The 19,814-nt window shown below is 49.9% G+C and overlaps 1 protein-coding gene across 3 annotated transcripts in view; it reads left to right on the top strand.

The window, feature by feature from the left end:
- Positions 1-541: 541 nt before the first annotated feature.
- Positions 542-19,814, top strand: part of PTPRS (protein tyrosine phosphatase receptor type S) — a 346,861-nt gene continuing 327,588 nt past the window's right edge. For 2 of the 3 annotated variants that reach the window (XM_053301444.1, XM_053301445.1), the window contains exon 1: positions 542-775. The gene's annotated coding sequence lies outside the window, so the exon portion shown is untranslated. Of the gene's footprint in view, positions 776-5,179; positions 5,841-19,814 lie in introns of those variants that run through there. The other variant, XM_053301446.1, reaches the window with a different exon arrangement.

Here is a 19,814-nt window from a genome sequence, read left to right as displayed (position 1 = left end):
CGCACCGCGAGCACGCCCCGCAGCCGGGTAGGGTCCCCTCCTGAGCAAGCACAGTCTGGCAAACCCGCGCCTATTGACTTGGGAGCAAGCCCCATTGGCAGCAAATGGGTCTCTTCCTTCCTCGCTAGTCGCTCCCAAGCGCGCCCGGAGCTCCAACGCGCCACACAGCGCATTCCAGTGGGGGCGTCGCCCCGAGGCCTCGCCAAACCACCAGGCAGGCGCGCCTTCCCCCGCAGCCTTCGACGGTACTCAACCCACGTGCGGCAGCCTTCGAACGCCCGTCCCTTCCTTTTTTTTATGAATCAAGCCTCACACCTTCCTCTCTCCCTATTGGCCAGCTGGGTGGGCGCGCGCTCGCTTGCCCTCCTTCTGCCTCGTTCTCCTGCGCGCACCCTCTCCCGACAGCTGCCCCCCTCTTTTTCCCCCCACGCCCGGCGGTGACGTCGCTTCCATCCCCTTTTGGCCCCGCCCCGTTCCTTTTTTCTCCCCTCCGGACCCCGCCCCCTCGGATGACGTCAGGCGGCGGAGGCTCGGGGAATGACATCACCTGTGAGGAGGGTGGTTGCCGGAGCCCGGGAGGGAGCGCGAACCGCAGTGTCCCCCCCGCGCGCGCCCGCCTCCTCCTCCTCCTCCTCCTCCTCCGAGCAGAGCATCCTTGGGGCTGGGAGGGGAGCACCGCCAGGGTCCGGGGGGAGCCGGGGGGGCGGCCGCCGTCGCTGCATGCACGCACCCTCTCTCTAGCCGGGCAAGGATGTGAGCCGAAGCAGCGGACCAGGTAAGGCGAGGAAACGGGAAGGGGGGAGGGCAGCAGCTGCTGCATGCAATTGAATTGGCGAAGGGTCGATGGCTGGCAAGCGGGGGGGGGCGCCCTTTGGGGGGTGGGTGGGAATGGGGCTGCAAAAGGACCGCTCACAGGTGCTGCTGGAGAAACCCAGGAGATCTTGGCATTGCATTTTGCAAGAGGAGGAGGAGGAGGGGCGGGTGCACATTGCGCCCCCCCCCCGTGTGTGTGTGTGTAAATCTTTAATTTCTTCCTCCACACACACACACTCTTTGCAAAGCTTGGGGGGGGGGCTCTGGTGGAGGGGCTGATGAGGAAGAGGGGGGGTGCTGAAGTGGGGGGTGGGGGTGGAGGTGGCTGCAACCTTGCTCCCCCTCGCCTCCTTTTTTCTGGGCAGGATGGCATTGGAGCATGGCGAGTTCTGAGCTCCCCTCAGCCCAGCAGCTTTCAGTGTTCCCGTGCAATGTTGTTTGAAAAGGAGAGAGGGAGTATGGGGGGGGGCGGTTAAGGAAGAAAGAGTGGGGGCGGGGCAGGTTGTACTAGAATGCATGTGGGGAGCGAGGAGGAGGAGGGGTGTTTGGATGGGGGGGTCGAGAGGAAGAGGCGGTGGTGTTGCAAGGGGGTGGAGGTGCCCGAGGTGTTTTTTTTGGGGGGGGTGGATGGGCAAGGCAGGCTGCTGTGGGGTAACTGTGGGTTGCAAGGGGTGGGGAGGGTGTGTGGTGAGGGGGAAGGGCACTTTGTGGTTGTAATTTGCGATGGGGCAGGCTGCGTTGCGGGTCGGAGCTTGTGGGTGGGGGGCAGAGGATTGCAGGGGGCTGGAGTAGGTGGCACGGGTGCCTCTGGAGTTTGGGGTGGGGTTGCATTGAAGCGTGTTGAGTTGCAAGGGGGGGCATCGGCATGGCATGCCCAGTGGGCATCCCCCCCCCCCCCGTGGGTCCCTCTAGGGAGCCGAAGGGTGCAGTAAGTATATATGTGTACACACACGCACACACACTCACTATATATATATCTAAGGTGTCCACTGGATAAGCAGTTGTTTTAGAGGACTCCTTTGGCGGGGTGGGGAGATGTTAACCTGAGAAACGGATTCCGCAAGTTGAAGGGATCTGGCATGGGGGGCGGGCTGTGGGTTTGAGTTGCCAGAGGGCAGGCTTGGGGGGCTAGGTATGTGTGGGGCGGGGGGGAGCTCTGGTGGGTGAGCTGTGGTGACGGAAGGATGAAGAAGGGGGTGGGTGGTTGGCTCGCACAGCAGGTTGTCGCTGGGGAGGAGAGAGCGTGCAAGAAGGCGCTTGTGGGGGTGAGGGGAGAATTTCGGGGGGTGGGGGGGTGGGAGACAGCTGTGTCCATCCCACTGGAGCAGATCAAGGGACTATATTGCATGGAGCCCAGAGGGAGGTGTCGGGAGCCCCCTCTGCCTTGTGAACAAAAGAACTGGAAAGAGGAAGCAAGAGGGCAATGCGGGGGGGAGAAGGGAACTTCAGAACTCCCCCCCCCTTGCTACCCATGGGTGCCACACTCCTCTTAGCCTTTGGCTCCTTTCCTTGCTAAGATGTCTGGTGCTGTCCATTTCCTTGCTGTCAATTTCCTTGGTGGGGAGAAAGAGGAGCTTCTCTTCTTGTGTGGGGCAGAGAAGGGAAGCTCTCGGCTAGACCCAGATGATGGCTTTCCTCTCCCTCTGATGGGTGGTTTTTTTTTAATTGGCGGGGCTTCTCTTCCTGCAAGCATGCCCATCCCAAAAGGCCCTCTCTGTGGTTTGCACCCCTTCCCCATGGAAAGGAAACCCCTCCTCCTCTTCTTTCTGTGCAGAGTTTCCAAAGAGCCAATTGGCTGGATGGGAGAAGGGGTGGAGCTCCAAGCATCTCTTGGACCCATTCTCTAGCCTTGTAAGGAAAGACTGAAGTAGACAGCCTGCATCTTGCTGTTCCTAGTCCTGTTCTCTGACCTATCCCCAATTTTTTCGCCAGTGCTCAGGTCTTGTTTGGCTCCCCTTCCATTTTGCAGTCATGAGAGCATGCGCAGGTGCACTCTCCCCCAGCGGAATGGTCACCCTGTGGTTTTTTGCATCTTGTAGGTTCATTCTTTTGAGAAGTCCACATGTCCACTTCATATTTCCTTCCTGGGAAGACCTTGTTCCATTTTGTGTGCAGTTCTATGTGCTATGTGCAGCGCATCACTTTGCAGCCGCCCTTCTATTGTGTCATAAACCTGGTGTTTCCCTTTGCCTTCCCTATAACCCACTCCCGTATCTAGTCTTTGGAACTCACTTGAAATGGGTGTCTCTGGAAAGCACCAACTGTGTGCAATCAACCTGATTTAGGTGCGCATCTGTTTGTGTTACCTAAGCAAGTTTTTTCAAACCTGTTGCATTTTTAGTCTCGGAGAACAAAGAAATGATTATTTTATCTCTCCGTTGGACTTTGTACTCGTGCAGTGGTAAAAATACACCGCCACCCCAAATTGGCCGTTATCTATGTTGAATTTAGTCCTTGAAGGATGGAATTGGAAGAGATGGAAACCCATTGCCTGCCTGAATTGGAATTCAAACTGATGTTTAACTTGGAAATTTTCTTTCTTCAACTTTGCTGCAAAGAAGGCTGCTTTTCTTCCCCCACCTTTTCCACATTATATCCCCCCTCCAGGAAAACCTTCTCTTAGGGTTTTTTCATAGGAAAGGTCAAATCAGTCATCATCCCCCCCCCCCGCCCAACTTCTCAGCAGTGATTGAGACGCGCAAGAATTGGCACCTTTCCATTGGCGTGGTTCTCTCTGTACCATTTGCCAATCCGCTCCCCACCACTCTCACTCTCTCTCTCTCTCTCTCTCTCTCTCTGCTGGTCCAGGCTTCAGATTTTCCCACTGCCGAATTGCGCATCCAATGTAGATCTTGAAAGGATGCATCTGTCCGTCCAAACATCTCTTGCCGGCTGGCTTGTGTTTTCTCTCTCTCTGTATTGATTGCTTTGTTCCCAAGGGGGCGTTGGAGGTCCTTCACATTTTTCCCCTTAGCTCAGGATGGATGCCTTATCTTATATATTCGGGCTTTGATTCATCAAGTGGGAGATCATCTGTGTTGATTTTTAAAAAAAAATCTTCTCCGGTTCAAGATGAGATCTCGTTTAATTCTGTAATTATTTGTTTTTCCAGCAGGAAACCCAAATCTGTCTGTCCAGGTCTTTTTTTTTTTTTTTTTTTTAGAGAGGGGAAAATTGGTTGGAATGCAATGAAATCACATTCCACCCCCCTTCAAAAAAAGAAAATCCTAATTTTGACCCAAGTTGGAAGCTGCCTGCCCACATCCAGATAGGAGCTTTCTGATAGTTCCAAAGGCAGTGTTTGTATATATTATAAAATATTTATCCCTTTTTTTCCCCTGCTGTGTCCCTCGCTGATTTAAGAGCACCTGTGGGTAGTGTGAAGAATGGTTTGGTGCGGTTGGGGGAGAATGTGTCCTGGCCAAAAATTCTTCCCCTCTCTCCTTGTGCAATTCCACTGTGTTGGAATCCTGAATTTTCCCCAGCGATAAGGACGCAGCATCTGGAGAGAACCGTTCTCGCGGCATTTAAAATACACAGTGCAGGCTTTTAAAAATTCAGTTTTGTAAGACGCCCTCTGGGTTTTGAGCCGGCATGTGTGAAAATCTCTCTGATAATGGGTGCCATGCTCTGTCTCCCTAGAACCTCCAGATCTTTTCCCATGAAGTTCTCTATAAGTAACCTGAGAGTGATTCAGGGAACTCAGTGGTCAAATGCTTTCACTTGTTGCTTCAGAGAAGGTCTGTTAAAAAACAACAACACCCTGTTACTTGAATGAAGGGAAGGGATTTTTAAACAATTATTATTATTATTATTATTTATATTCATTCATCCATTCATTCTTTGCCTCCTTCTTAGATTCTCCTTTCCCCAAAGCTTTGTCTTTCTCTGCCTTGTTCTGTGGAATGCTGTGATCCCGTTGCTAAGCAAGAATTCTGCACAGGAAAGACATCTGGTCGGATTTATCCAAAATTACCGAGCGGAATTCTTGGTGTCCTCTCAATCATCTTAGCACCCTTAATAAAAACACATTCTTATTTTTTTAAAGACACGTGGTGTTGTGGGTGGGTGCTGCATTTGCCGGTCAAAGTGGTCCATCCAAGCAAATGGGATTGTGTGTGTGCGCGCGTGTGTGTGTGTGTGTGTGTGTGTGTGTGTTTTAAAAATACAAGCTACTTCACAGCCAGAGATCTTGCAGAGTGACACGAGATTCTGCAAAATGCATTTTGTGGGGTGGTTAAGTTCACTCTCCCAGCCTAGAGGGATTGATTTGAATAGTTGGTTCTGAAAGACCCACTGGGGGCGTGGTCTCCTCAAGTAAAGAGGGAGTCCAGTGGGGAGGAGGCTGAGGAGTGGGAAATGCGGCTTTAGCGGTGGATTGGTATACCCTGGTTCTTACCTTTCCGTTCAACATAGCTTTGCCTTTTCGATGAGGGGTGCCGAGGCGCCTGAAGAAATGCCGTGTCTCAGTGCAGAAAGGTGTGGGCGAGAGCTGGTTTCCTCTCGTGCATTTTTGAAGAGCATTTGGGGGGCCTCTCCACAGATGGATCCCAAATACAAATGTCTTTGGAGGTGTGCTTGCTGAACAGAGAGCTGCTGCTTGCTTGAGTTCAACCCCTGGTCCTCTTACCCTTAGACTGCAAGACGGACCTGCAAAGTGAATTCTGAGGGCTCTTCAGAAAAATGTCACGCCAGAAGGTCTGAATCCTAAAACTCCAGACTCCTTTTGTCCATGAGATCGAGCTGGAGGAGCCGCTGGAATCCGAATGGATGCCTTAAGCAAGGAGCCATTGGGATGTGGGTTTGCAGAATAACGGCTTGTGTGTGTGTGTGTGTGTACATATATATATATATTTCTCTAACACAAAACAAAACTGAAGCCCTCTCAGTGGCGATCTCTCGTGACCGATGGATGTATCATCTGTTGAACGTACCACACCCTTTGCTGGGGCTGCTTGGTCTGGGAATGTTGCTTTGGGGCTTTTAACTGGGAGGTGTCGTCAGTGGATGGGAACCGTTGTTTAACTGTAAGTAACAGCTGTTTTTCTCAAGGTTTTTCCATATATGTGTGTGTCGCTGCTGTCCATGTGTGGTGAAGCTTTCTGTTTAAGATCGTGTATTTTTCATGAAGTTGCAAATCTTTTTCCTAGGAGGAATATCCTTCATTGTCACCAGCGCTTGGCTTACGGCAGGGGTTCTCAAACTTGAGGCCCCCAGATATTGAAAACTACAACTCCCATCATCCCCACCATGGCTAGGGATCATGAGAGTTGTAGTCCATGGAGGGATGTCCTTCATTGTCACCAACAATGAGTTTATGGAAGGAGCTTGTAGTCTTGTTTTAATTTTTCTATGTGAACCGCCTTGGGATTGTTTTAATGAAAGGTGATATATAAATTGAACAATTTAAAAAAAAAGATTCCCAAATTTGGGGTCTCCAGATGTTGGAATACAACTCCCATCACCCCCTGCCACTATGGCTGGGGATGATGGGAGTTGTAATTCAACAATAACCGGTGACCCCAAGTTTGGGAACGTCTGGCTGGTGGAATTCACCGCAGTAAGGTGTGGCTGGAAGAAAAAGCACCCGGAGGGAGGATAGGCTAGTCAGTGGCTATTAACTGTGATGGTGAAATGGAACTTCCATGTTTAGAAGCAGTCTGTATTTGAATACCAGGGGCTGAGCACCAATGGGAGGTGTGTTGTTGTTGTGCCTTTGCTGGAAACAGGATACTGGGCAAGGTATGCTCCAGCCAGAGGTTTTTTTCTTTGCCTTTGTGACTATTCTAAATTAAAGTCTGAGACATCTGTCCCCCTTTTTTCCCTTGGGATCTTATCTCTTTCAACAAGTGGTGTTAATCGGCCCAGGTGGGGAAAAGCCTCGGCTGGGAATTTCCAGTCGGTGAGAAGACAAGCACTGGGTCTGGATGGCTTTGGTGGCCAGTTTTTCCGGGTGGTGGCCGGACCTTCTCTGCCGCAGTGGCAGATGTCCGTGGCTCTTGACAAGGTGGGAAGCCAGCAACAGGACTCCTGGCAGTGAATACAGTAGCCTGCCATAAAATGGCTTCTCCCCGTTGACTGCAATGAGAGAGAGACGTTAGCAGGGTCGCCCCACCGTTTCATTAGATGCATTGGTACATGGAGCCAGCGCTGGGTTGTCAAAGGGACTGTTGTGTTTTCTAGGCAATGAGACTGTCGCCAGGGCATAGCTGTGGGGAAGAAAGGCCACAGGAAGGGAAGAGCTGGTAGCTTCTAAAGAAGGAGAGCTGGCCTTGTGGTAGCAAGCATGACTTGTCCCCTTAGCTAAGCAGGGTCTGCCCTGGTTGCATTTGAATGGGAGACTTGAAGTGTGAGCACTGCAAGATATTCCCTTCCGGGAAGAGCAGAAGGTTCCAAGTTCCCTCCCTGGCATCTTCTCCAAGATAGGGCTGAGAGAAATTCCTGCCTGCAACCTTGGAGAAGCCACTGCCTGTCTGTGTAGACAATACTGAGCTAGATGGGCCTGTGGTCTGACTCAGTATATGGCAGTTTCCTATGTTCCTTGGAGTCTTTGAAAGTGAGGAATTGATTTACCTGCGTGCGATGGAAGGAGAGTGGAAGCAAGCAGACCTTTTGATGGTGGTATCCATAGCTAAATAGTGTTGTTAGGGTGAGCAGCCCTTTTGAGGCTTTTTTTTTTTAAAGCAGGGGTTAGACTAGAGGACCTCTGAGGTTCCTTTCAAGTCTAAATTTCTATGAAAAGGCAGCTCCCTGCACCAAAGAGCATACAAACTAATTTAGGTGGATGCAGGGAGCCATGGAGGGAGAGATGAAAGGATGAGTTACTTAGGAACATAGGAAGCTGCCAAATACTGAGTCAGACCATTGGTCCATCTCGCTCAGTATTGTCTTCACAGACTGGCAGTGGCTTCTCCAAGGCTGCAGGCAGAAATCCCTCTCAGCCCTCTCTTGGAGATGCTGCCAGGGAGGGAACTTGGAACCTTCTGCTCTTCCCAGAGTGGCTCCATCCCCCCCCTCCCCCGCCAGGGGAATATCTTCCAGTGCTCACACATCAAGTCTCCCATTCATATGCAGCCAGGGTGGATCCTGCTTAGCTAAGGGGACAAGTCATGCTTGATTACGGATAGCCTCGAGCGAGGTGAAAGCTTTCATCTTTGGCGCAGTGCCACAAGAATAATGAACATGCAGTATTTCAGGTGTGATGGCCACACGTTTAGATGGTGGTTCTTCTTTTTTGAAAGGGGCATTTGGACAAATAATGGTGATCAGTTCATAGCTGTTGGCAGACAGATAGTAGCCGAACAAGACCGCCATGTGCAGAAGCAGTCTATCCCTCAGTCCCAGATACTCTTGACAAGCAGGGGAGGGCCATTGGCTTTGTGTCTGGATGGATTATGAGCTTTCTGCAAGCGTCTTCTAGCTGTCTGCTGGTGGAGACAGGGTGCTGGATTCGGTGGACCTTTAGTGAGCTCAGGCAAGGTGGCTCGTGTGCGATCAACCTTTCCTCTGTGTATTCTACCTCACCCCTTTCCAAGCCTGGCATGCTTGTGATTCTTGGGTCATCTTGTGGCGATGAGTTCCAAAGGCATGGCCCATTTGATCTTGAAGCGCAAGGAAGTTTTTCAAGCCATCGCTTATTGGTTGTAAAGATTCATATAAAACCTGCATGTTCTTAAGATGCTGGCGGAAAATAATTTTGTTTTGCCCTTCCCATGTCCTGACTCTTTGGTTTCCATTTTAACCTTCTCTGCTTCGTGCCACTTGGCACATCTGTGTACGAGCTGGAACGCCGACAGATGAGCGGGTTTTCACTTGCGCTTCTGGGTGATGTGCCATTGTGTGGATAGAGATCACCCTGCTCTTCAAATTCTCTGTGCAGCTTAAAAAAAACTAGAAGTGTAGATCTACAGAACATCTGCTAGGAACACAGGAAGCTGCCATATATACTGAGTCAGACCATTGATCCTTTTAGCTCAGTGTTGTCTTCACAGACTGGCAGCGGCTCCTCCAAGGTTGCAGGCAGGAATCTCTCTCTCAGCCCTATCTTGTCTTAGAGGTGCCAGGCAGGGAACTTGGGATCTTCTGCACGCAAGCCGGCAGGTGCTCTTCACAGAGTGGCCCCATCCCTTCGGGAATATCTTCCAGTGCTCACACTTGTAGTCTCCCACTCAAATGCAAACCAGGGCAGACCCTGCTTAGCAAAGGGGACAATTCATGCTTGCGACCACAAGACCCGCTCTCCTCCCCTTAAACTCCCCAAGCGGCTGTGTGAATAGCCCTGAGTGCGTTCACGCTGATGTCTCTTCCTTCCTCACCACTGGCTGGTTTCTCAAACCAACCCTCCCCACTTCCTTTTCTGCCCTCCATCTTGTCTTCACCCTCCTTTGACCGATTTTGCTTCTGTCCTTGTCTTTTGTCTATGTTATCCGCATAATTTTTTTTTAAAAATTGCTGTTTTCCCAGCTACGGATGGAGCAAGCTTGGCCATACCATGATACAGAGATGCAGTGTTTGCTGTTGCTGAAATGGGTTTTGTCCGGCCAAAGATGTAGCTTTGGTCTGGGATGACACCCACTTTTGGCATTTCCTAAACGTCTGAGCTCTGTTCGCAGGCTGTTATCAAAGACAGTGTTGGAGGTCCCTACTTTTTCTCTCTCCTTCCAGTGGTTCTGTGGCTTTTACCTACCACCCACCCTGATAGAGAGGAGAGCTGGTCTTGTGGTAGCAAGCATGACTTGTCCCCTTAGCTGAGCAGGGTCTGCCCTGGTTGCATTTGGATGGGAGACTAGAAGTGTGAGCACTGCAAGATATTCCCCTCAGGGGATGAAGCTGCTCTGGGAAGAGCAGAAGGTTCCAAGTTCCCTCCCTGGCATCTCCAAGATAGGACTCCTGCCTGCCACCTTGGGGAAGCCGCTGCCAGCCTGTGAAGACAATACTGAGCTAGATGGACCAGTATATGGCAGCTTCCTATGTTTCACCCTCTTGAATCCAAAGAGCATGAAAACATGGGGCAGTTGGCGAGTGGTAAAGCAAGTTCACTCTGTGTATGCCTAGGGGTACTCTTGCCTCGTGTCTGCCTCCTTGCTCACTGAGTAAAGGGGCATCTTTTAAAGTGGCGGTTCTCTTCTGTTCAGCAGGGGGAAAGCAACTGGCCCTATCCAACCCCAGCACAACATCCCTCCAGTGGCTATAGATGGTGTCTGCCTTGTGTTTCTTCTGTGATTGTGACCTTTTGGGGAATAGGAGCCATCTTTTTTTTTCCCCATGTCACCTGCTTTGAGCTGAGAATTTGTTGGAAAGTGAGAGATAAGTATACTTGGTAATAGGCTTTAATGAAGGTATGCCTAAAAGAGGCAAGGTGTCTTACAGTGATTGAAAAATGACAGTCCCTACCTGTGGCTGTAACATCTAAGCCAGAGGGGAATAACTTCAGCCCCGCCAGCTGTTGTTGGACTACAACTCCCATCATCCCTGGCTATTGGCCACTGGGGATGATGGGAGTTGTAGTCCAACAGCAGTGCACCCCTGGTCTAAGCAAAGAGACAACATGCAAGGCAGGGAAAAGGAAGAGCTTGGGTGGTTCAGCTGTGTGGTGGATCTAGGCACGACAGGGCCACCTTGGCCGGGTGCCTCCTCTAAGTGGCCTGGTTCTGGTGGTGGTGAAGGAAGAGGAATGCATGTTTGTCTTTTCTGAAATGGAACCTCCACGAGCAACAGCAGTCTACCTCAGGCTGGAACCAAAATATCTCCACAGTGACACTTGAAAGAGAATTTGCAGGTTCCTCTAAAGACAAATTGGAACCTCAAACGGGATTTCGGGTTTTCTGCCAAGGAGTTTTCTCAGATGGCTTCTCACCCTCTACCTCTGAACAGCAGGTGCTGGGGGCAGAAAGCACAGGAGGGGGCATTGCCTTCAGGCCCTCCTTGTCAGCTTCCCAGGGCTGTTCCCTTGACTGTGTGGTGGGTGTTGGCGAGGCCTCTGTTTAATCCAGCAAGAAAGTTCTTTTGTGCCTCAGGAATTCTTAAACCTGAGCCCCGATATGTTGTGGGACTACAACTCCCATCATCCCAAACCACGAAGGCCACTCTGCCAGGGGATGATGGGTGTTGTAGTCAGCGACATCTGGGGACCCAAGTCTGAGAAGCCTTATTGCCGAGAGCGGCCCCAACAGAATTGTAGCACGCCTTGTACTGGAGAATACGAAATTATTCCCCCACCATCTTGCGTGTGGGGAAACGGAAGCTAACTAGTATGCCCATGATTAAGTTGTGTTTCCACCTTTGGCCATCCGGAATCACCCCACTGCTTCTTCTAGAGACCATTAGGTCAGAAGGATAAAACGGAGGACCTATAAACTGCAAGACATCCCTCTGATTCATCCTTCTGGAGTTCCCGGGGGCCCTCCGTTGATGCTCGGTCCTCCTCTCCTCCAGTCTTTCGGCCGCAACACCTCCCCCCCGCCCCCCCGCCTGTTGGCTCACGCCAAGAACAAAATGGCTGCCACTCTGGTGGCCAAACCCTGCCGTCACCAATTTGTTCCCCAGAAGAGGCCTCTGGGTAATTAGAGCCAAGAGCCTATATTTCAGCCCGTCAGAAGCCTTTGCCTGTGGAAGCAGAGGAGTTGCCACACCGTCTTCCCTAATTGATTATTGGAAACTGTTAATTGGTGCCTGCCAGGATGGGATATAAATTTAATGAGATCGCTGGCACTCTGCCTTCCTACGCGTGATGGGCTCCCAGTTCTTTCCAAGGGTAGCGTGCATGCCATCTTAGATCAGCAGAACCCTACACGGAAAATATCCCCCCACCCCACTCCCCGGTGGTCTGTGTCTCTATGGAGGGAGGAAAGGCGAGCTGGTCTTGTGGTAGCAAGCATGACTTGTCCCCTTAGCTAAGCAGGGTCCGCCCTGGTTGCATATGAAAGGGAGACTAGACGTGTGAGCACTGGAAGATATTCCCCTCGGGATGGAGCCGCTCTGGGAAGAGCAGAAGGTTTCAAGTTCCCTCCCTGGCACCTCTAAGACAAGATAGGGCTGAGAGAGAGATTCCTGCCTGCAACCTTGGAGAAGCTGCTGCCAGTCTGTGAAGACAATACTGAGCTTGATAGACCAATGGTCTGACTCAGTATATGGCAGCTTCCTATGTTCTTTTATATCTGTTTTGGCAAGGCAGAAGCAGAGAAAAATTTAATATTCAGACGCCACCTCATCCCCTTTGCTGCTGCTCTTGACAGCCACTTTCTTGTCTAGGAAACCAAGCCTTAGCTGCGTTGACCCAGTGGGGGAGGAAAATGTATTCTTCACATGCTCAGAGGCACTAACTCCATAAATTCCAGTACCGAGTACTTAATATTAGAGAATCGGTTCTGTGGCTCAGTCTGGGTCAATTCAGGACCATTTCTTACCTTCTGTTGTAGGGTCTTGGGGGGCAGGGAGTGCCTTCCAGCAGATTAGAGGAATGTTAATTATTTTATTTTTACATTGATATCCCATTCTCCCTCCAAGGTGATCCGAGCCCATGAGCGGTGTACATGGTTATGTTTATTCTCACAACAGGTAGTTTAGGCTGAGAGATAATAACAACAACAACAATTATTATCTTTATTAGCTGCTCCATAACAAATTGTCCTCTGGGCGGCTGACCCAGAGTCACCCAGTGAATTTCATGGCTGAACGGGGATTTGAACTCAGGTCGTCCCTGTCTAGTCCAACACTCTAACCACGGAAGACTTGCCTCAGTTCATGTCTGTGTCTGTGTCTGTGTGTGAGAGAGAGATTGGCTGTAGACATCCCCACTATGTTCTCTTACACTTGCACACTACTGATATAGATAGATACTTTATTTTGGTCATTGACCAGCATAGTACTGAAATATGCATGTGTGATTCATGTACCTTCCCCCACCCCACCCCCAACCCCCCACACTACTTGCATAGTTGAACATTTAGTCAACACTGTAGAAGTACTGCCTACTCTCTTGGTGGGTCATCACCCTCCCACCATCACCACACAGCCCCATCTGTCCTCTCATCAGCCTTGTGTGCTGACATTTCCTTCAAGCTCTGAGCAATTGGAATCTTTGTGAACATTCCATAACGTAGGTTGTGGTGGCTGAGACCTCCATAGCTATTGACTGCGAGAGCGCCGTCTTCCCTCCATTGAATTCCAGCCTTCTCCGCCAGCTGTTGAGCTGAGTGGGTGTATGGGAGAGACTTAGTCAGGTGACTGTGCAGTTTGGGAAGTTCACAGACACCCCATAACGCAGGTTGAAACCTCCATAGCTATTGACTGTGAGAGACTGAGCCCTTCCCTTCAGCTGCTGAATTGAACCAATGGATGTGGAAGACTCGAACAGCAGCTCAAGGTTTTGCAGCCGGTAGCTACGGACGCTTTGGAGACAGCAGCCCACCTTGACAAGAGAAACACAAATCTGACTTGTTTGGTTCGGGCGAGGGGAAAAGAGTAAATCCCCCCCCCCCGCAACACTACCTCCTCCGTGCTTCGGTTTGATAACTTATTAGCTTCTCTCCAAGCAAAGTGCCCGAAAAGATTAGCCAAAGGTGGCTTTGATGCCACAGATATTTATACAGGTAATAAAACCTAATAAAGCTGGAGGAGGAGGGAGTGGGACGGAAGGAAACCGCTCTAGCTGGAGCTACGGCGAAAAGAGAAAAGAAAAAGGCGAATAGTTACTTGGAAAGGCACCTACTTGCTCTTGCATGGATGAAATGCATGAACCGGTATGGAGGCAACTAGACCGGGAATTAGCTACATATTTCACTCATGACTTCATAAAAGAGCTCAGAAAACGGCCAGTGACTCCTTAATTCCTGTGCTGTGTCTAAAGGGGTCCATCCTTTTGTCGTCTCACCGGGATTGGCGCCAGCCTTTGAGGATCTCTAAGTAGAGGGAGGGACTGCTTAGCTCTTGTTGATGGATACAACTAGAGTAGGGGTTTTCCAGCGTGGGCCCCTGGAGGTTGCTGGACTACAACTCCCATCATCCCTAGCTGCAATGGCCTTTGGCAGATGCTCTTCCCGGACCGGCCCCATCCCACAAGGGGAATATCTTAGAGATGCCAGAGAGGGAACTTGGAAGTATGCAGATGCTTCTGCCAGAGCAGCCCCATCTCCTAAGGGGAATATCTTAGTGTTTACATGTAGCCTCCCATTCAAATGCAAACCAGGGTGGAGCCTGCTTAGCAAAGGGGACAATTCAGGCTTGCTACCACAAGTTGCAGGGGAATATCAGCAGGAGAGAGGGCATGCCCTCAACTCCTGCCTGTGGCTTCCAGCGGCATCTGGTGGGCCACTGTGCGAAACAGGATGCTGGACTAGATGGGCCTCCTTGGGCCTGATCCAGCAGGGCTGCTCTTATGTTCTTAAGACCAGCTCTCCTCCCTGTAAGAGTGTGTATGTGCCAGTAAACCTCTGTTATGGGCAAAAGGGCCTGTAGGCTGCTTGCTTTCAATATTTCTCTGGGGAATACACATGACTGACCCAGCGTTGTTATAGAGCATAAGGTTTCTGCCTGGACATTTAGTATAGTGCACAGCATTGAGAGAGAGAATTGTGGCTTGCAGACGAAAATCCATAGATATATCAGTGGGACGTAATTGTGACTTCCTACAATCACAATTGTGGAGACCTATTGAATTTCTGCCAGTACATATACTAAATTAGATTGCATTTTGGAAGCACTGTGCTTTGTAGAGATGCATCCGGGGGGGGCGGGTATCTCTAGCAAGTGATTGGGGAAGCTGCACTTGTTGAAATTCTGCCTGGATCCCTCCCCAGCCCAATACCCATCTGAAAGACCAAGGGGAAACGTGGCTGCATGGAGCTTCATTTCTAAAGCCAGCCTACTATAAGAGACTGTACAAAGTCTTTACAACTTATATGACACAGAAGTCAAGGAGGGCACCTTAACTTGCAACTTCCACACTTTTTAGAGCATGGGAACTCTCAACTTAAACCAAAGGTTGTTGGATCACTGCATTATGGAAGCACAGCCACAAAATCCACGGTGGGACTGAACATTCTTCCAAAATGGGAATAGTTATGGTTGGTTTGGTGGCACCTGCTTTGGATTCCAGTAGGGGGCAGGCTAGAGCAGAGTGATGCAAGCAAGTGTAGTGGGTGGTGTTGGGGTGGGGTGAGGGACCATAGTGCCCCTCTGCATGAGAATAGGGGTGTTGTGCAAGCACACAAGGATCTTGCTGTTCATGAAATGTTGGAGGTGATAACAGAGAGCTTTCATAGTTCCCGTCAAAGCAACCCTGCAAATAACTTGTTTGTCCCGAGCAGTAGCTATTTTTGATGGATGGAATGAATGATAATTAGACACCATTATTATTTTTTTTTAACATAAAATGCTAGTGAACTTTCTGCAGCTCTCTCATTCAAGATGGAAAAAAGGAGCTTGGATTAATCTATGGAACAACTTAAACAAAACGTCCCTCTTAATGAGAGGCGGAGGCGTTTTTAAACGGCTCCTAATTGTGTTTTGTTCCTATAACTGTAGTTGGGACTTGGTTCGAGGCATCGTCTTTTGTAAAAGTGGGAGGAAAATAAAACTTGAGATTCGTAGGAGACCAGCATCAAGCATTCAAGCTCTGTGCATAAATATCTAGGTGCCAATGTTAATTCATATATATTTGAATTTCGCATCAAATGGTATCGGTAGACACAAATTGGGCATTAAAATCTCCAACACCAAGTAGAGAGCAAAAGAGAAAAACGTAATTGGCTATACAAATGTTGAGACTCTTTTCCCCAGCTAAATGAAGCAAATTACTTATACAATAATTAGACATTGGTGTAATAATCTTTAAATAGCCATCAAAAATCTCCATCAAACATGAACCTCAGTCCTTTTTTTTTCTAATGTAGAAACTTTGAGAGCCAATAAAGCAGCCCTCTGAGTCAATGTTGATTCCATATATACAGGTGAAACTCGGAAAATTAGAATATTGTGCAAAAGTCCATTAATTTCAGTAATGCAAATTAAAAGGTGAAACTGATATATGAGACAGACGCATTACATGCAAAGCGAGATAAGTCAAGCCTTAATTTGTTATAATTGTGATGATCATGGCGTACAGCTCATGAAAACCCCAAATCCACAATCCCAGAAAATTAGAATATTACATGGAACCAAGAAGACAAGGATTGAAGAATAGAACAATATCGGACCTCTGAAAAGTATAAGCATGCATATGTATTCAGTACTTGGTTTGGGCCCCTTTTGCAGCAATTACTGCCTCAATGCGGCGTGGCATGGATGCTATCAGCCTGTGGCACTGATGAGGTGTTATGGAAGACCAGGATGCTTCATTAGCGGCCTTCAGCTCTTCTGCATTGTTTGGTCTCATGTCTCTCATCCTTCTCTTGGCAATGCCCCATAGATTCTCTATGGGGTCAGGTCAGGCGAGTTTGCTGGCCAATCGAGCACAGTACACTGTATACTTTTCAGAGGTCCGATATTGTTCTATTCTACAATCCTTGTCTTCTTGGTTCCATGTAATATTCTAATTTTCTGGGATTGTGGATTTGGGGTTTTCATGAGCTGTATGCCACGATCATCACAATTATAACAAATTAAGGCTTGACTTATCTCGCTTTGCATGTAATGCGTCTGTCTCATATATCAGTTTCACCTTTTAATTTGCATTACTGAAATTAATGGACTTTTGCACGATATTCTAATTTTCTGAGTTTCACCTGTATATATCCCCTTAGCACCCCAATATTGCTTTAAAAAGATCTCGAAATACTGTTCCTTAGCATCAGCATAAAGCTGACATTTTGAAAACATGGGCCAGTTTCTCCAGTGCAGCTTCGGATCTGTGGAGATTTATGCTGAAACGGTGTTAAGGGCAGATGCAGGAAAAGTAATGTGTGAATGGGACAAATCTGTGTATCATACAGGTATACTTGCTGGGGATCTTAAGCTGACGGCAGTTGCCTATAAAGCGCAGGCTGGAGAGGAAACGGAGGTTTGCTCAGTGCTAGAGCATCTGCCTGGCATGCAGAAGGTCCCAGGTTCATTGGAACATAGGAAGCTGCTTTCTACTGAGTCAGAGCATTTGTCCATCTAGCTCGGTATGGTCTACACCAGGCCTGCTTAACTTCGGCCCTCCTGCAGATGTTGGCCTACAATTCCCATAATCCCTGGCTATTGGCTGCTGTGGCTGAGAATTATGGGAGTTGTAGTCCAAAAACAGCTGGGGGGCCTAAGTTGAGCAGGCCTGGTCTACACAGACTGGCAGCGGCTTCTCCAAGCTTGCAGGCAGGAGTCTCTCTCAGCAATATCTTGGAGATGCTGCCAAGGAGGCAACTTGGAACCTTCTGTATGCAAGCAGGTAGATGCTCTTCCCAGAGCGGCCCCATCCCCTGAGCGGGGGATATCTTCCAATGCTCTCTCACATGCAAATGCAAACCAGGGCAGCCCCTGCTTAGCCAAGTGGACAATTCACACTTGCTTCCACAAAATCAGCTCTCCTCCTCTATGCTACCTGCAGCACCTTCAGGTAGGGCGGGAAAAGGTGTCTGCCTAAAACCTCGAGGGACGTCACTGCCTGTCGGTGTAGGCAATATTGAGCGAGATGGGCCAAGGCTCTGGGTCCATCGTAGGCTCCCTATAATGTGTGAAATGCCTCTCAATGGCTAGAGCATTGGGTTGGATTGTGGGGGTGGCCCCGAGTTCAAATTCCTCTTTGGCTTTGAAGCTCCCTGAGAGGAAAGCTCCCAGCTGTGGGTTTTGCCCAATGCGTTGCTCTTGCAGTTCTCCCGAGTGCAGACTTGACGGAAAGAAAGGGATATGAATGCCACAGATGTGTTGTGGGTAGGGTTTGCTGTGCTGTCACTCCTGGGCCTGAAGCAGATGTCTGGCTTTCAGGGAGCCTCTGTGTTGCATTCTGAACGTGTCCCGCTTCAGAAACCTCGGCAGCCAAGCTTCTCAACCTTGGGTCCCCAGATGCTGTTGGACTGCAACTCCCATCATCCCTCGCCACAAGGCTGGGGCTGATGGGAGTTGTAGTCCAACCACATCTGGGGACCCAGAATTGACAAGCCCTCCTGTAGCAGGAGGACCGTTGGGGAGGCCGGTGGAGAAGGAGCTTTAGGTGTGCGGGGTGGCAGTGACGGGGAGGTTGGGGCCATGGAGGCGCACAGAGTTCTAGTTCAGGGTGTTGCTCCTGGGCCGGACCCAGTGGGTGGAAATGACAAGAGAGTCTGTCTAGGCCAGGGATTCTCAAACTTGGGTCCTCAGGTGTTATTGGACTTCAACTCCCATAATCCCCAGCCTCAGTGGCCTTTGCTTAAGGATTATGGGAGTTGAAGTCCAATAACACCTGAGGACCCAAGTTTGAGAATCACTGGTCTAGGCTCTCGTTCTGAGTTGGGCTGGAGTAGAAGACCTCTAAGGCCCTCTCAGCTCAAAATCTCAATAATTCTCTGTTCATCACTCATACAAACTCTGTGTGTGTGTATTCGCACTTCACATCCAACATGCATTCAGCATTTCATGTGACCTGTAGTCCATAGGGTGGTGTGGCACCGCGACATCCCCAGGACTGCCGTCTCCCTCCCTCCAAGCCTGCCCGCCACTCTTGTCCTTGTTGACGGGCTTCCTCCACATCCTGTTGCCCTCGAAGTTCCACTTGGTGGAGAAGAGGGACAGGGCCTTTTCGGTCACAGCCCCCTGCATGCGGCGGGGGCGTGGAATTAGGCATCCCCAAGAGGCTGAAATAAGGCCAGTGGTTTTATCGGGTCGGTTTCAAAAGAAACAGGGACAACTGGAACCCAGACTGAGGTCTGTGCATTATGGATCTTAATGATGCACAGAAGATGTTGGAGAGAGAGAGAGATGGGGACACGGTGTGTTGCTTTTAAATGCCACAAGGCTTCCCGGCTATGCCTGGAACAAATCAATATTCTGCGCTGAGCAGCTGGACCATTGGCTATCCGGCTTCCCTGCCGCCCCCCCCCCCCGCAAACACACCTGCATGTGGTGTGTCCAGGAGGCACCGTTGCAATTAAGCCATTCAGGGCCAGCTCTCCCCCTCCCTCCCCCCCCCCCCGATTTCGTGTGTGAATTATGAAGGCATTGGTATGCCGATGAGTGTGTCTCTTTGGGCCTGATGGCTTACTCTGAGCTGCCCTGCTGGAAGAAAAAGGATGGTTCTCCCAGACTTCAATTAATGATCACGTTAGTAACTATTTATTTTCCTGTGGCAGCTTGTTTACCGAGACAAAGCGGATGAACGGGCCGGGCGGGGGGAGAGGAAGTGGGCCCCGTCTGCTTGCAGGATTGAAGTTCGCCCTGCTCTTGGGTTGTGTGGCTTTGCTAGGGCTTTGCACAGGCGATGCGTAGAATGTTAGCGTTGGGGGAACCTAGAGGTCTTCTAGTCCAGCCCCCTGTTAAGTAGAGGAAATTGCTACAGCATCCCTGATAGTCAAACGCCCAGAATGGGCTTTAAAGCCTCCAATGAAGGAGAGCACACTACTGCATGAGGCAGGCTGTTCCACTGGCCAACAGCTTTTACAGAAAATTCTTCCTAATGTCCAGCCTGAATCTGCTTCCTTGCAATTTCAACTCATCTAGTCCTTAGGAGTGACAGAGAACTAGTCCACTCTTGCGTCTGTGTGGCAGTCCTTCAGATACGGCTCTCGTATCTCCTCCTCTTCAGATTAAACATACCCAGCTCATGAAATCATAGAGTTGGAAGGGACCCTGGAGGTCTTCTAGTCCACCCCCTGCTTGGTGCAGTAAAACCGCTACAGGACACCTGGAGAGGGACGTTGATTCCTGGAGACTGCAGGACCATCCTGGAGTAGGTTGGCACCCCGAGCCTACCCAGCTGAAATTTGCCATGAAAGTAAAATAAAATGCAACGTGGAGCCAGCTGGAGTATTTCCAGGTAGGGCTTTTAGCTCACTTCTCCTCTGGAATGGAGGGTGTCCACTCACATATCGGCCAGATTTACCCCGAACTCCCTG

Source organism: Hemicordylus capensis, chromosome 2, assembly GCF_027244095.1.
Source record: "Hemicordylus capensis ecotype Gifberg chromosome 2, rHemCap1.1.pri, whole genome shotgun sequence".
Classification (NCBI taxonomy): Eukaryota; Metazoa; Chordata; class Lepidosauria; order Squamata; family Cordylidae; genus Hemicordylus; species Hemicordylus capensis.
The sequence above is the reverse complement of the archived record's forward strand: the minus strand, read 5'-3'. Positions and strand labels throughout refer to the sequence as shown.